The 15,672-nt window shown below is 36.8% G+C and overlaps 1 long non-coding RNA gene across 1 annotated transcript; it reads right to left on the bottom strand.

The window, feature by feature from the left end:
* Nucleotides 1-2,879: 2,879 nt before the first annotated feature.
* On the bottom strand, nt 2,880-7,577 carry LOC122138414. Its single transcript, XR_006155538.1, has 4 exons — nt 7,439-7,577; nt 6,633-6,725; nt 6,438-6,522; nt 2,880-2,900 (listed from the first exon to the last, which is right to left on the bottom strand). It is a non-coding gene; the product is annotated as an uncharacterized LOC122138414 (long non-coding RNA).
* Nucleotides 7,578-15,672: the final 8,095 nt, after the last annotated feature.

Here is a 15,672-nt window from a genome sequence, read left to right as displayed (position 1 = left end):
ACCTTTCAAGAAATACATCTCGCTTAAATGCAAGGGCATACGCACAGCAGCAGGTCAGGCTGTGGCTTTATTACAAAATAAATGCTTCAAGCATATCAGACTGATCTGCTAAGAGACCTGGATAGAGGCAAAGGCCTTTTTCCTGATCAAGTAGCCGAGCTGGTTTCGCCTTCTGAACTTTTCGGTATTTCCGTTGAGACGGTGATCGAGAAGTTCGGGGAGACGAAGGCGCACTCCGCTGCTTTCAGATCCTTCGTTCCACGAAGGTCCAGGTCTGAGCCCGAACAACATAGGGGTCCTGGCCTGTCTCGATCTGAGGATCAAAGACGGGCACAGAAGGCTAGTGTCGCGACTCACGCTCCTCCCCCACCTGCGGGCAGGGTTAAGAGGAATTGGTGGGTCACAAGGAGGTAAGCAGAACCTAAGGGATGTGATCCAGACAAGGCAGCGTTCTCGTCTGAGTCAAAGTGATACTGAGGTATCTACTCGTTCCCTTTAGGGATTTTTAACTTCTGCTTTTATCCTCCCCTTCCTAAATCCCCTGTAACCACCAGCTCTCCACCTGATCAAGGTTAGGTGGAAACCTCTAATGCATAACCGTCTCCTATGCTGGACCTATAATGTTTTTGGCTGGTTCTATGTTCATAGCAACCACCTTACTGATGGTCCGGACTAAAAAGAGGCGCCCCTTGAGCGGGGCTCCAGTGCAGGAGGGTGGGAGTATAAAAATAACCCTTTCTGTATATACTTATGTGTAAATTGCTGGTGGTTATGTGTCTACTAATAAACTCTGTGAGTTTCCTTTGCAGTGCTCAGTTACAGTATTTACTAAACATCGTCAGCACCAGCCATCCGGCTTCATGTTCCGGTATTAGGCGGCTGAGATCACAGGTTCTGCGGGAGCCTCCTTGATCATCAGGCCTGGCACAGCACTGCAGGAATTTCATGGATGTCCAGCCAGGTCACCCTAAGGGTCTCCTGGCCGCTGAGTGCTGTCGCATCCAGCGGGAAGTGAAGGTGGCAGTTACAGAAGTCTTCTTGTATATGCTGCCTCAGGTGATGCTCCCCTCACTAGAGGTTTGTAAAATTTGAGCTTGCCTCTCCCATGCGGTTCAGCGCCTCTGCGATGCTTAGGAACCTTTAGGTACAAACGCTAAGCTCTGTGTACTTTCTGAAAACCACATGGTGGTCAGTGTGCACGTGAACACTTTGCGCACTTTCTGAAATCCTGTATGGTAAGGGTTACGCGCTCCGCCTCATTCCCTTTCTTGAGATGATTAGACCTTGGTTCCTTGGGCTCCATTCAGCCAGTGTGTATTCGTTTATACACTTCAAGCATCGCTTCCCTCAACATGAGGGCCTATTCGGGCGATTCTCATGGTAGTTTAGCAGCGCTCCCCTTTTCCAAGAAGGGGTCGCCTATGAGCGCGCTACTCTGGATTCAGGAGTTCTCCTCTCATATGAGACTGAGTTCACTGTTTTTTCCCCAGAGCGCTCCAGCATTATTTCCACAGATCGAGTTGATGACTCTCAAGCATACTGTTTTGAGATGCACCATTCCTTCTATGAGCTGCTCTATCAGAGTGCCACGAGAGCCCTTCCTTAGAACAGTATTTGAAAATCCATGCTATGGTAAGTGTGCACGTGAAGTCTTTGCACACTTTCTGAAATCCACACTGTGGTAAGTTCGCACATTAGTCTCTGCGTTCTTTCTAAAATCCTATATGGTGAGGGCTTCGCGCGGTTGCTTCGTGCCCTTTCTTGAGTGGTAAAAGCCCCGTTTCATCTTGGGCGCCACTCCACCCATGTATCCTCGGATACCTATCTAAACAGGGGTGTTGCTACTGGAGATCTGTTGAGACAGCTCCTTCAGCAAGCTTTTTGTGGAAGCAAGCTGTAGCCCCTGTGTGACAAACAAGACTTAGTATAAAATGCTAGGTTCCTAGCCGTATCCCTTTAAAGGAATCTTTCCTGATTCCAAGCATTTAGCTCTACCACCGGGCCGAGGACCTAACAATTAAGTTGGGTATGTAGCTTAGGCCTTTGGCCGTAAGGGGTATTGTCACAGACAGCCGTCTAAACGTCCCGGGGGCAACTCCCATTGAAAGGTAGAGTTGGTACTTAGTGTTCCCATGATTCTGGCCTGCACATCCCCCTCAGCATGGCGGCGTGGGTATACTGTTCCCCATAGCGACCCCTAGAGGACGCAGTTCAAAGTTCCCTTGAAAGGAAAGTCTCAAAAGGTTACTGAATGCTAACCATGGTTCCCTGAGTAGGGAACAAGACACTGCGTCCTCTAGCTCCCTGCCATGCTTCGGACGCAGTGTTTTCCCGGTGCCTGTTTTATAGTCGCACCGGTAGTGACGTCAGAGGCTGTCGCCGGCTAACTCGTTGGTGTTTTTTCATTGTTGGGTTCAGACACGGGTCACGACGAGGTGTTCCCCCATAGCGACCCCTAGAGGACGCAGTGTCTCGTTCCCTACTCAGGGAACCATGGTTACATTCGTAACCTGAGACGTTTTCAGACAGCCTATCAGAGCTAATCTGTTTGAGAAATAAAATGTGGACACAAGCCAGATTTTCCGACTCTTCTGCTGATTGGACTGCATTTAGAACTGTAAGAAACAAGTGTACTTTGATGATTAGAAAGTCCAAATCTGAGTTTTTTTTTAAGTCAACCACAGAAAACTTAAACAATCCTTTAAAGTTTTGGAAATCAATTAAATCTTTGTCGGGTGCACGTGTGCACTCAAACCTCCCAGATCAGATTCTTATTGGTGGTCAGATGAATAAAGATAAAGCAGTCATAGTCAATCAGTTTAATAAACACTTTATTCAGGCTGGATTCATATTTAATCAAACCGTAAATAAATCTGTCCCATGTCCAGCCATGTCAGCATCTGAAAATGTTAAATCGGGAATTGTTTAATTTTAAACCGATTTCAGTTTCAGAAGTTCATAAAGCCCTCAGAGACATTGATCACAAAAAGTCAGTAGGTACAGATAATCTGGATCCCCTTCTGTTAAAAGTGGCATATTTTCTTTCTTTCTTACTTTCTAACTCCATTCCTAAAAGTTGGAAAGCAGCCTATGTTCTCCCTTTACATAAAGGTGGAGACCCATCAGAATTTAATAATTACCATCCAATATCAAAACTTTCTGTTTTGTCAAAGATCTTGGAATCATGTGAATGTACAGTTTCAAACACGTATTTGACTGACAAAAATATTTTTTTCAAAATAATTTCAGTCAGGGTTCAGAAGTGGCCATAGCACTATCACTGCTGCTACATTAGTGACAAATTATATATTGGGGCCTTAGATAAGAAGCACATTCTGCTGCATTATTTGTTGATCTTTCTAAGGCATTTGATTCGGGTTGATCATGATTGTTATTGACCAAACTACGTTCAGTGGTTTAAGTGAGAAGGCTGTTGCATGGTTCCAGAAGTATTTGGTAGATCGTATTCAATGTGTTTATGCTGAAGGTATAAATCTGATTTTCTTGAGATAACTAAAGGTGTCCCTCAAGGATCAATCTTAGGACCCATTCTGTTTTCAATTTTTATAAATGATTTGGATAGAGATGTCCAAGCCAAATTACATTTATACGCTGATGATACAGTGGTTTACAACCAGGCTTCTACCATTTCAGTAGCAGTGCAGGAACCTTATTGAGTCTAAAATTGGTTTTAAATACACAGAAAACAAAGTTTATGGTCTTCTCAAAAGCTCGAGGACAGCTACTCGACAATTGTGGCATTTTGTCATTAGATGGGAAATCAATTGAGAGAGTGTCTTCATACAAGTACTTGGGGATATGGATAGATGATAAGCTTTCCTTAATGAACATATTAATGCTTTAGTAAAGAAACTTAAAGTCAAGCTCGGCTTCTATTATAGAAACAAATCTTGCTTTACTTTTAGTGCTAGGAAGAAACTTGTGGAAGCTACTTTTCTGCCTGTAATTGATTATGGAGATATATTGTACATGCATGCTGCATTTTTCATCCTGCGTCATGTAGATTCAGTTTACCATGCATCACTACGATTCATAACAAATACAAAGTCCCTTACCCATCACTGAATTCTTATGATTTAATTGGTTGGACATCACTTAAAATTTGTAGACACCGCACTGGTATATCTTTATTTATAAAGCTATACTTGGCAAATTTCCACTGTACCTCTGTAACCTCCTCTCTGTTGCGCTGGTACTATCAGCTACACTCCTCAAAGTGGTTGCTTTTTAATGTGCCACGAGTAACAACCGAATTGGGAAAAACTGCCTTTTCTTATTTAGCACCTTGGGGGTGGAATAATCTACAAAAACAGCCCTAAAGTTAGAAACCCTTATGTCCATAAATTGAATTTAAAACTACTGTAAAGAGTGTTGTGATGGAGACATGTTCTTGTTTTTCTTAGAAGTCTCATTGGAGTTTTATATTTTTTGTTATTTTAATATTTTGTACTCTTTGTCTTATCGTGAAAATGTAATTTGGTGTTTGTTATGTATGCATTTGTTGTGATTGGCTGCTACCTTGGCCAGGTCTCTCTTGTAAAAGAGATTCTGAATCTCAATGGACCTTCCTGGTTAAATAAAGGTATAATAAAAAAAAAAAAAAAAAAATATTATATATATATATATATATATATATATAATATATATATATATATATATATATATCACATGCTCCGACACGCAGAAGCGGTTTCAATTACAAGAACGAACTGATTCTTTTCAATGAACCTTTTAAATTGGTTCGCAAAATCACACCAAATGATTCATTCACTAATTAGAATGTTCTGATTGCAGCTGTTCTCGAGTCGACAACTCCTGATTCAAATGAACCATTTAGTGTGAGTCTCAGGTGAACTGAATTCAAAAGTAAGAACCGAGAGATCTTGTGAGCGCGCGCCCATCTGATGCTGCTAAATGTAAGTTACTAATGTCGAATTTTAGGATTAATTATTGTAACTGAAACCCATATTTAGGTCAAAACTGTCATTTGTTTATGAACTAAATCTGCTGTAAAGGGTGAGCTATTTAAGCCCACTGAAATGCTTGAATGCAAACACCATCAGCATCAGTGCCTCTTAGGTCAAAAAAAACCAAAACATTAAAATAACACAGATTAAGCCCACTAGTAATTTCCTACAACTAAATTCTGAGAAAAAAAAAAAAATTATTAGACCAAAAACCTCTGCATGTATTAACCTAAAACACTGTCTAACACTTGATCTCAGTTAAAGTGGTCATGACATGAGAAATTAAATTTGCCTGTTTCTTTGGCATTGTAGAGGTCTTTGTACTACTCATCCTGAAAGTTTCATAGCTTAAAACATCCTCTTTATTATAAACAAAGCATTTATTTAATCAAGCTCCAAAAATTACTTTTTCTGAACTCAGAGGGCGTTACATGGTTTCTTCAGGATTTTTAAGCTTTTTTAGACATTTTTAAGGCATACACAAATAAAATGAATACTAAAATTAATAATATTAGGGACTACCCATGAACAGCTGTCTCCTGATTGTTTTGATATTCTACATATTCTGTATATTCAGTTCACAACAGTGATACAAATTAATAATTTCCAACAAGTTTATGGGCATTTTTACCTTAAAGCCATTTTTTTCTAAAATTACGTTCTTTTGAGTCAAATTCTTGCATTAAGGCTGTTACCAAGCAAATGAAATCAACAAAATTTATCTTAAATCTTTAGCTACATTAGAAGTGGACATGGAATACTTTAATCTGCAGTTACAAATGCATAAATAATGTTTTGATATTTTAAACATAAAACATTGAAAACTGATGTTTGAAATTATTTTAAAAATAATAAGGTACCTTAAATGCAAAATTAAAACCACCACTAGGTGGCAGCAAGTCACTGTTAAACTGCTGGTTTCGTCTGGCCAGAAGAATGGCACACTATTTTGACACTATTTCCCTATATAATACAAAAAAGCTTCTACAAAACAATCATTATAAAAAAAATTATAAAAAAAATTATTACTTACACTACTACACAAAAGACCATCAATATATATCTACATCAGCCACAAATAATTTCACTTTTGGTGTGGAAGGGTTTTTACATTACACTGACCAAGCTGGTGTGATTGAGTAGAGGCAGGGACTAATTTGCATATTCATGAAGCCATGTATTTAGGTGTGGAATTACATTCAAATTATTATAAGGTAAGTTATTTTTTTACAGAAAAAAAAAACATTTCAGTATGTCAACAAAGATGAGTTTTAAGGAATAAAAATATGACTACAAGGGGGCTTTAAAATAATTAAAACAATTAAAAAATAATTTAAAAATTGCACTTAAACCATACCTCACAGTGGTTTTTGTACAGAGCAACATCACTGTGATGTCACTGAGTTCTAAACAGCACATTCACATTGTGTAATTCCAGTCGCATCTTACCTTGAGTATTCACAATTCCTCTGGGTGCCCTTACACTTTCTTCAGATACAGTCCTAATCTCATCAGCTTTGAGTTGTAACATTCCCTATTTTTGAAGAAATGGTTCATTAAATCTTCCACAGATTTGTAAAAGTCCCTAGTCTCTTAAAACACAGCTGGTTAAACTTTACATTTTGTCCAAGCGAGTACAATTACCTCTGCATTTCCCACAGCAAGATATGCCACCCACAGGCATGCACATATGTAGATGCAACTCGGCTGCTTCAGGTACATCAAAAGAGATGCCATCTTAGATAAATTAACGAAAAGACAAATTAGAATAAAACTCAATGGAAAAGAGCTTTAGTGCACTGAATTAACTGCTTTTGAGTATAGAAGTGTACGCCAGTAATACATTGACCTCTTCTCTATTCTAATCGACAACCTATTTGTCATGACAAATTTGTTTTGGTAAAAAAAAAAAAAAAAACTTTTGATTTTCATTGACAATAACAGAAAATGAATCATAATAATTGTGAAAGATAAAACTAAACCACTTCTGGGCCCAAAGTTTCAATCAAGCAAATCCATAGGCAAGTGTTGAAAATACTGTATGTATTAACCTATAAGGATGCAATTTTATAGTCTCTCCAGTTTCAACTTGACCAAATGTAATATACTAATGGAATTTGTCATGCCTTTACTCTGAAAGGCTTGTCTTATTTGTTCTTTGTAGTGAAAATGTTAGTGTAGACTTAGATTTCATGAAAACAACAACAGCAATAATACAATGTATATATATATATATTAAATAAGGACGGTTATTCATTGTTTAAACAAACCCAGTATTAACAAACAAAATTTCATTCTTTCCTCTCCATTTGTTTGTAGTGTTATTTTTAACTGTAATAAACATGTCTATAAATCACTTGTGATCACATCTGAATTCTGTCCGCTTGAGCTCTAAACAGCACATTCACAATAACATTAGTTGTTCATTTTGTTTTAAAATGATATATTACCTGAAGTCTTTGTGTGTTCTTGGTAAGTAAAGAGATTAAATCTTCTGGTAATGTGTTCAACTCTGTCTGAGGCTAATGGGATTTCTGTAGTAATATTTATACTCGGGTCAAACTGTCTGTTTGTCCTTATGGACCCAGACTCTGATGGAGATTTTAGATTAGAGTCTCTATTGGAAAATCACAGCACAACATTGTGAGGTCAGTGTCATTTCTATTTGTGCCAAAAAAATGGTTTAAGTCTGCAAACACCTAAGCACATTTGTGCCAAATTGTGGAAAAAGTTATTATAAGTGAAGTTAACACAGACTATAAAAATTATACAAGATTAAATTATCAGATCACCCAAAATTGTAATTTTTTCATTCTTTACTCACACTCATGTTGTTCTATATAACATACAAACACTGATCAAGTGTGATAACCATCCTTGATAAATATTCAAATTAATGGTCAGTTGAGATGAAAATAAAAAACACCTATAGGTGAACAAGCTCTTTAAATTAACTGTAGAAGCTCCCTTTGTTAGGGTACATTTTGGATTCTCACATCTATGGTGAATTTGCAGAAACTCCTCTTAACAGAGTTTGTTTTGCTGTTAATATTTAGCTCATTCTGCTTATTATTGAACTTGTTCAGAGCAATGTGCTCAATGAAACATTTATCAGAGCAATGTACTCATCTTGAGCTAGGTTCAATTCAGTTATATTATCAAATGTTTGGTATGGGAAAGAAAGAAAGAAAGAAAGAAAGAAAGAAAGAAAGAAAGAAAGAAAGAAAGAAAGAAAGAAACTGAACAAAGAAAAAAGAAAAGAAAGAAAGAAAGAATATCCAAAAGCAGAGAAAAAAAAAGAACAACCTGAAGGCAGATATCCAAAAGCAGAGGAATAGACATGTACGGCACATGAACTTGCACTACATTTATGTTAAAGCATTACTGTAACCATTTAGCAGTACCCAGTGCTTGAAGCATCATGTATATTACACTGTAAAATATACTGTAAAATTTACAGGACTTTACTGGCAATTTTTTTTTCCAATAAATTCCTGTAAAACTGTTAATTTCTATAAAATGGATTATAAATGGATTATAATTCTACAAAGCAAATTACAGTTAATTGCTGTATATGAAATACAGTAATTTGTAGTATTTTTACAGTCACAATGAATTAAACTTGTAATTTATTTTAAGGCAATATTTTGTAATTTCACTAAAGTACAATATTTACCTGGCAACAAAGTTGCCGATAAAATCCTGTAAATACATTGTTCAGAATTTTTTTTTTCACCAAAGTACAATATTTACCTGGCAACTAAAGTTGCCAATAAAATCCTGTAAATACTTCAAAATCCAATATGATGTTGTGATAGTTTAACAATAAAAAAGCTGTAAAAAAATATTTTAACAGTAAACTGTAAAAACCTTAATATATTTACGATTGAATAAAAACCAAGTCAAGTCACCTTTATTTATATAGTGCTTTTAACAATACAGATTGTGTCAAAGCAACTGATCAATATTGATTAGGAAAATAGTGTGCCAATAATGCAAAATGGCAATAGTAAACACTAATTTTTCAGTTAAAGGCACACTGTAAAAAAAAAAAAAAAAAAATATACAAGCAAATGCATGGCAGCACAGGGTGCCAAACATTTGCCATTAATGAAAATAACGGTAAAACCCCATGAATTGAAGTAGCATGTTTACACAGCAACATGAAAAAAGAACATTGACCATACAGTACTATAAAATGTTTAAAACGTAATCTGAAATAACATATTTTGTCTGTATAATTGCAAATACATGCATAGACCATTAAATGTAATGGCATTATTTGGACTGTAAGTTCACGTAACATGTTTAAAAACCTTATTTAATAAAACATGTTTTAACTGTAAATGTAAAAAAACATGGTGTAGCAGTTGTTTAACTAAACATGATTTGAATGTAGATATAAATGACATGTTGACACCATTACTTCATAAAGCATGTTTTGACTGTAAACTGAAATCATGTTTTAATCATTATTTAACAGAGTTTGACTGTAAATTGAAATAACATGTGTTGACCGTTATTTGAAAAAATGAACTGTGATAGACCATAATTTTGAAAGGGATGTACAGCATTTTGATTTTGATTATGGCTTACAAATAATTTTATATGTAGTTCATGAAATGTATGTTATATGTCACACAAAAAGTCATTAGAGAAAATCATTTGTATTTTTCCCTCTTTATTTTCTTCTGTTACAGTAGTTAACATTGTAAATAACAACAATATTAAAAACTTTAAACAGTGCTACAGTACCATCATCTGAACATTGGTTATATGCTTAAAATACAACATTGACCATTCAAATTAATTTCATCATTGCATCTTCCACAAACACTTCGAACAGAACAATGGTCTCCAATTCAATCTCCATGTTGATGCCTTTAAAAAATAAGAGAAAATGGTTATATATCATACATCACATATCTATATTCATTATCATGTCTGATCATGTTACTCTTTTTAGATGTTCTTGTGTTTCTTACATAAAAAAATAGTTTTTTTACTTAAAAAAAAATGTTCATTAAATATGTAATGCACTTACAAATTTTATGATGGTCCACGACACCTTACTTCTTCAGACAGTTTAGTGATGTGACCTCACCAACTGACAAGGCCAAGCAGAAACAACGTAAATACAGTAACACTTGTTGATTACAATTTTATATTTAATATTACATGCCAGCATATTTACCCAGTATGATGACCTCACAATGTTGCAGGAAATTTCCCCTTTTGATTTCTATGGTAGACATTTTTTGGTGTGCATTTCTGCACTGTTTTGACCTTTCTTGTTAAGTCCCGCCTTCACGCATGCCATTGGTCAAACTGCTTCTCAATCATTGCCCTCGTCCCAACGGCATCAGCCAAGAGACAAAGCAGCAGCCTGTTAACTGCAGGTGGCACATCATGGCTCCAAAACAGCGTCAAAATACCTCAAGGAAAAAATCCCTGTGTTTTTGTTTTGGTCGGGAAACATGCTCATTGACATGGCAAATAAGCTAAAACACGGAGCGGAGTTGGGTTCACTGGAATATTTACAGGCTTCAGTTTAACCATATGGATGATGATGTATTTGTGCAAATTTTGTTGATTGCTCTCTGAAGACAGTTAAGGGATATGTTAATCATCAAATCTTACACAGACATGAAGCAAATGCTGAATTTCCATGTTGCTTCCCAGAATGCAAATGTAAATTCTCAAAATACAATGCTCTCAAAGCTCATGTTTATCGCCATCACAAAAGACCACATACTCATTTTGATGATTCGACAGGCACGTTTGTTTGCAACAATACAGACTGTCAACAACAATTCACAGACATGAACAATGTCCTTTCTCATCTCAGGTCACATTTAGCCAAGGGAGAGGTGGTGTGTTGTCCTTTTGAAAAATGTGACAAAAATTTCAGTTTAAGATCAAGTTTCACTGCCCATGTTTCACGAAAGCACAGGACTTCTACATTTGCACAATTACGGATTATGGATACTTTATCTGAGCAACCTTCTTCAGCATTTTTGATGTTACTGAGGATGAGGTTGATGAAAGTGAATTCACAGACTCACTGACGAAATGTAACGCAAAGTCATTGTACATGAAAAATCTCTGCCTGTTTTATATGCAGCGACAAGCCAAATACCTGGTGCCATCGTCAACCATTCAGATGATTGTGGAGGAATTTAGTGGTTTAAATTATATCTGTCATCAGTACACACAGAAGATGTCCAGGGAAATACTCAAGTCAAAAACGGCCCTCTCACTAGAGGTCGACAGATATTGGATTTTGCCGATACCGATAGCTAGGTTGGACCACACTGGCCGATACCGATTAATTAACCAATAGTTTTTAAAATGGATACTGAAAAAAAACTAAAATAAAAATAAAATAAAAACAAAAAAAAGTAGTAGTAGTAGTAATAATAATAATAATAATAATAGTAATAGTAATAGTAAATGTTGAAATTACCACACTGTAATAGGGCCCTATGAAATCTTTTAAATTTTTTCCTAAATACCATTTTATTTATTTCCAAATTCTGTTATTTATTTATTTTTTCTGGATTCTGTTTTTTCCATTTTAATTTTACTCTACTCCTTTTTAATAGTTAAATTAAAGTTTATTAATCATAAAGTAAGTCTAATTAAATAAAATCATGAAACTTACACATTTTCAAATAAGTTTAATAAAAGTTTAACAAAAATTACATGATTAGGGCCGTATGATATGTTTTATTGTTTCTCACCATATTTTTTTTTTAGTCACCAAATTCTGTTTTAGCATGTCTAATTATTTGAACGCATAAAACAACTTTATTTATTTATTTTTTCTTAAAGAAGCCTAATGATTTTTTCCCCTCAAAAATTCTGTGTGTATTTACATTTTTATTGTTATCAAATCAAGGCAAGAAACATTAATTTTATTTGTCTTTTAATTACTTAAAATTAAGCAAACTTTTTTGGCAAGCAAGGGGGATTTACTATTAAAATTAAAACATGGAAGAAATGTTGTGTGATTATTCCTTAAAAAATAATGCTTGTTTCATTTTAGTAGTAGTAGTAGACTATGTACATTCTACTGAACAATAGACTTCAAAATCTGACTTTTATTTTGACGGGTTGCAAAATAAATGAATACCTTTACAGTTCTGTGCATGTGATATGATGCTTTTGCTCAAATCAACAAAAGGTCAAATGGTCATGAAGTGACTCTCAGAGCAGTTCTGGAGATGTTGTTCATGTGTTTTCGTCCTCATTTAGTGAGACAGCAGACACTGAAATCACCGTGAGCGTCACTCGCGTTAAACTGTGAATTCCATTTTATGAATGGATTCAGTGATTCCGTCTGCGTTTTCTGCATCGCGGAAAACATAGGGCCCTTCAATTATCCCAGCACAATGTATACTCTCATACTTCAACTGCTTCTGTTATTGAACACTCAAGTGATTTATCTAATCAAAATAAAAGAGCAGCTGAGTCAAAGGCCCCATTTACACTGCATGGTTTAAGTGACCCAATTCCGATTTTTTCCTCTCATGTGGCACAGATCGGATATGACCGGTGAACGTGTAAGCAGGAAAAAACCGCATGGATTCCGATTTTCTCAGATCGGATTCAGGCCTCATTCATATGTGGTAATAAATTGGATATGAATCGGATACGTGCATTTGCGTGTGCCATGTAAGCAGACAAATCGGATATTCCCCAGTAAATGCGAGTCGTACGTCATTAAAAAGTGACGTCAACTCAGGTGGACACCACCAACTGAGATCACATGACTTATTATAGGCGTTATGGAGGACGAAGGATACACACAGTGGAGCAATGCCAAGGTTTCATGTCTTTTAAGTCTTTGGGGCGAAGAGACAGTGCAGGCAAAAATGCAGGGTTGTTACGAAAATAAATCCGTGTTTGAAGACATTTCACGAGATATGGGGAGGCACGGTTTCAACGCTTTTTTCTCCCGCCGCCGCCGTACGAGACCAATGTTTGCTGATTTTTTTGTTGACTTTTCAAAATATTGTGGAAAGCAAAACACTGTATAATATTCTTTGCATCTGCATCCATTGTATTTCGTGCTGCTTTACTTCCTTTTCCGGGTCAGAACGTCTACGTTTGGTAGTTTCAGCAGTGTATAGTGTAAATGCAAAAATCGGATACGGGTCACTTTTAAAAGATGATGTAAACGGGTCGTCAAAAAAATCGGATATAGTCAGAAAATCGGATTTGGGCATCAAGACCTGCAGTGTAAATGCAGCCTAAGAGAACTCACCGGTATCACACACATCCGGACGCGTCGCGTTCAACTCCAGCAGCGGTCTAAAACTGTTTATTTATTCACCAAACGGACACAAGTTTACTTCAAGAATGAACAATGAGGCAAAGATAAGTTTGAAGTTCAGTGTTTAAAAAACAGAGCAAACGGAAAGCGCGATCTATATTATAGCTCTATAAATGAAACATACCGACTTTATTAGAGCCACAGAAAGACAAAGTTTCGATGGAAATGCTCAATATACAATTAATTATGTACATTAACAATAATTCAGGCGAATATAATGTAATTGAATGCAATCTGAGGCTTGGCAGAATTTTCTGTCTGAAGTTTCTCGCTCTGTTCATCATGCAACTTCACGTGTCTGAACAAACAGCACGTGCTGTCAGTGATTTCAACCACTAGAGGCCGCTCTTGCACTTTATAATGAAAACAAAGCCTTCTCAGACGCTCCAGCAATGGACCCAACCAGGGAAACTATCAGCCGCTCCAGCAAGGGACGAAACGCGGAAAACTATCGGCATGGATTTTTGCCTATAACCGATTGTTCCAGCAATCAACTATCGGTGCCGATTAATCGGCAAAACCGATGAATCAGTTGACCTCTACCTCTCACAATTTGATATTGAATCTGTGGTGCAGACTTTGCAAGGCCAAGATTTACATTCAGCTTGTAATTCATTACTTTCCACAGAATACCAAAGAAGACAGTATTATCAGAAAAAAATTTCCTACGTGCATCCACAAAGTATGTGTCTTGGTCGTGATGAGAACCGAAACCAACGTTATGCACAGTATATTTCATTGAAGAACACTTTAAAAACCATGTTAATAGACCCAGTGGTGTGGGAGCAGTGTGCCAGACATCAGCATGTACACTCTTCTGTGATGGCTCTGTATTCAAATCCAATGACTTGTTTAAGCAGCCTGAGATTACAATCCAACTTATCTTGTACCAGGATGCCTTTGAGATTGTGAATCCCCTTGGGTCAGCTAAAAAAAGACACAAAATGATTGGAGTGTATTTTACACTTGCCAACTCATGCATTAATAACATTCAGTTATCACTTTTGTGTTATGAGAGAGACTTTAACTATTTTGGTCAAACCAAGATTTTTGCTAAGTTGTTGGCAGATGTCAAAGAACTTGAAGAGCATGGATTTGTGACATCTTCAGGTGACATAGTACGTGCAACAATAGTGGCTATTATCGGTGATAATTTGGGGTCCCACTGTATCGGTGGTTACTCACAGAACTTCAGTACTGCCAAGCATTGCTGTAGGTATTGCTTGGTATCTCACAGTGAACTTCAGAATGTGTGTGTAGACTTTCCCAATCGCACAGTTTGAGTCCTATAAGGCGGCAGTGGAAACTCTAAGTACGACCGAAGAAAATGTTGTTAATGGGTTGAAGTTTGACTCCATTTTCAACTCTCTCAAATATTTTCATGTTGCTCAGCCTGGCCTTCCCCCATGCCTTGGCCATGACTTGTTTGAAGGCTTTGTAGCTATTGATCTTGCCATTTTCTTGGAATACTTCGTAAAAAGGAAGTAGTTTTCATATACACAGCTGAACAGGAGACTTGCACAATTCAAATATCTGGATTCTGATTCTGGTTCTGCCCCCTCCCAGATATGTGAAAAAGGCAGAAAGTTAGGTGGTCAAGCAGTTGAGAACTGGTGTGTCCTCAGATTTCTTCCTGTCATAATTGGAGACAGAGTAGAGTCACAACACCCTGTATGGCAACTGACTGTTAAGTTGAAAGAACTGGTTGAGCTAGTGTGTGCTCCCAAGATTACCACAGCACAGATTGCATATCTCAATGTCTTAATACAATAACATCAAAAAACAAAAAAGCAGCTTCCTCCTGAAAAAAATAAAAAAAAACAAAACAACATTACACACTACACTACACGCCAATTTCAAATCTTAAACCTTTAACTCGTTTCTATTATGGTCATTGAGATTTGAAACCATTCAACATTCCTACTTCAAAAAAAGTGTGAGAAGAACACAGAACTTCAAAAATGTATGCAAGACATTGTCACACAACCATCAACTTCTTCAAGCATACAGTAGGTGGCCATCCAAAACGTTGGTTCTACTGCCGCTCGTACCGCCGCCGCGGCGTCTGCAAAGTGCATTTGCAGCTTTTGACCGCTGAGTGGTGCTTTAATCACAAGTTTATAAACAAGCGCATCAAAACACATTTTTGCAAATAGACGTCAGCTTTGCCTCGCTGATAGGGTGACCAGACGTCCCGAAAAATTCGGGACAGTCCCGAAATCTAAACTGTTGTCCCGAATCCCGAATCTGGCCCTAATTGTCCCAAAAATTATAATAAAAAAAAATCATTAGTAATTGTTTGATAAACATTAAAAAAACTGTCTGCGGAGGTTGAGTCGTCCTGCA

This window comes from Cyprinus carpio, chromosome B9, assembly GCF_018340385.1.
Source record: "Cyprinus carpio isolate SPL01 chromosome B9, ASM1834038v1, whole genome shotgun sequence".
In the NCBI taxonomy this organism is placed as follows: domain Eukaryota; kingdom Metazoa; phylum Chordata; class Actinopteri; order Cypriniformes; family Cyprinidae; genus Cyprinus; species Cyprinus carpio.
This window is presented reverse-complemented; position numbering and strand designations above follow the sequence as displayed.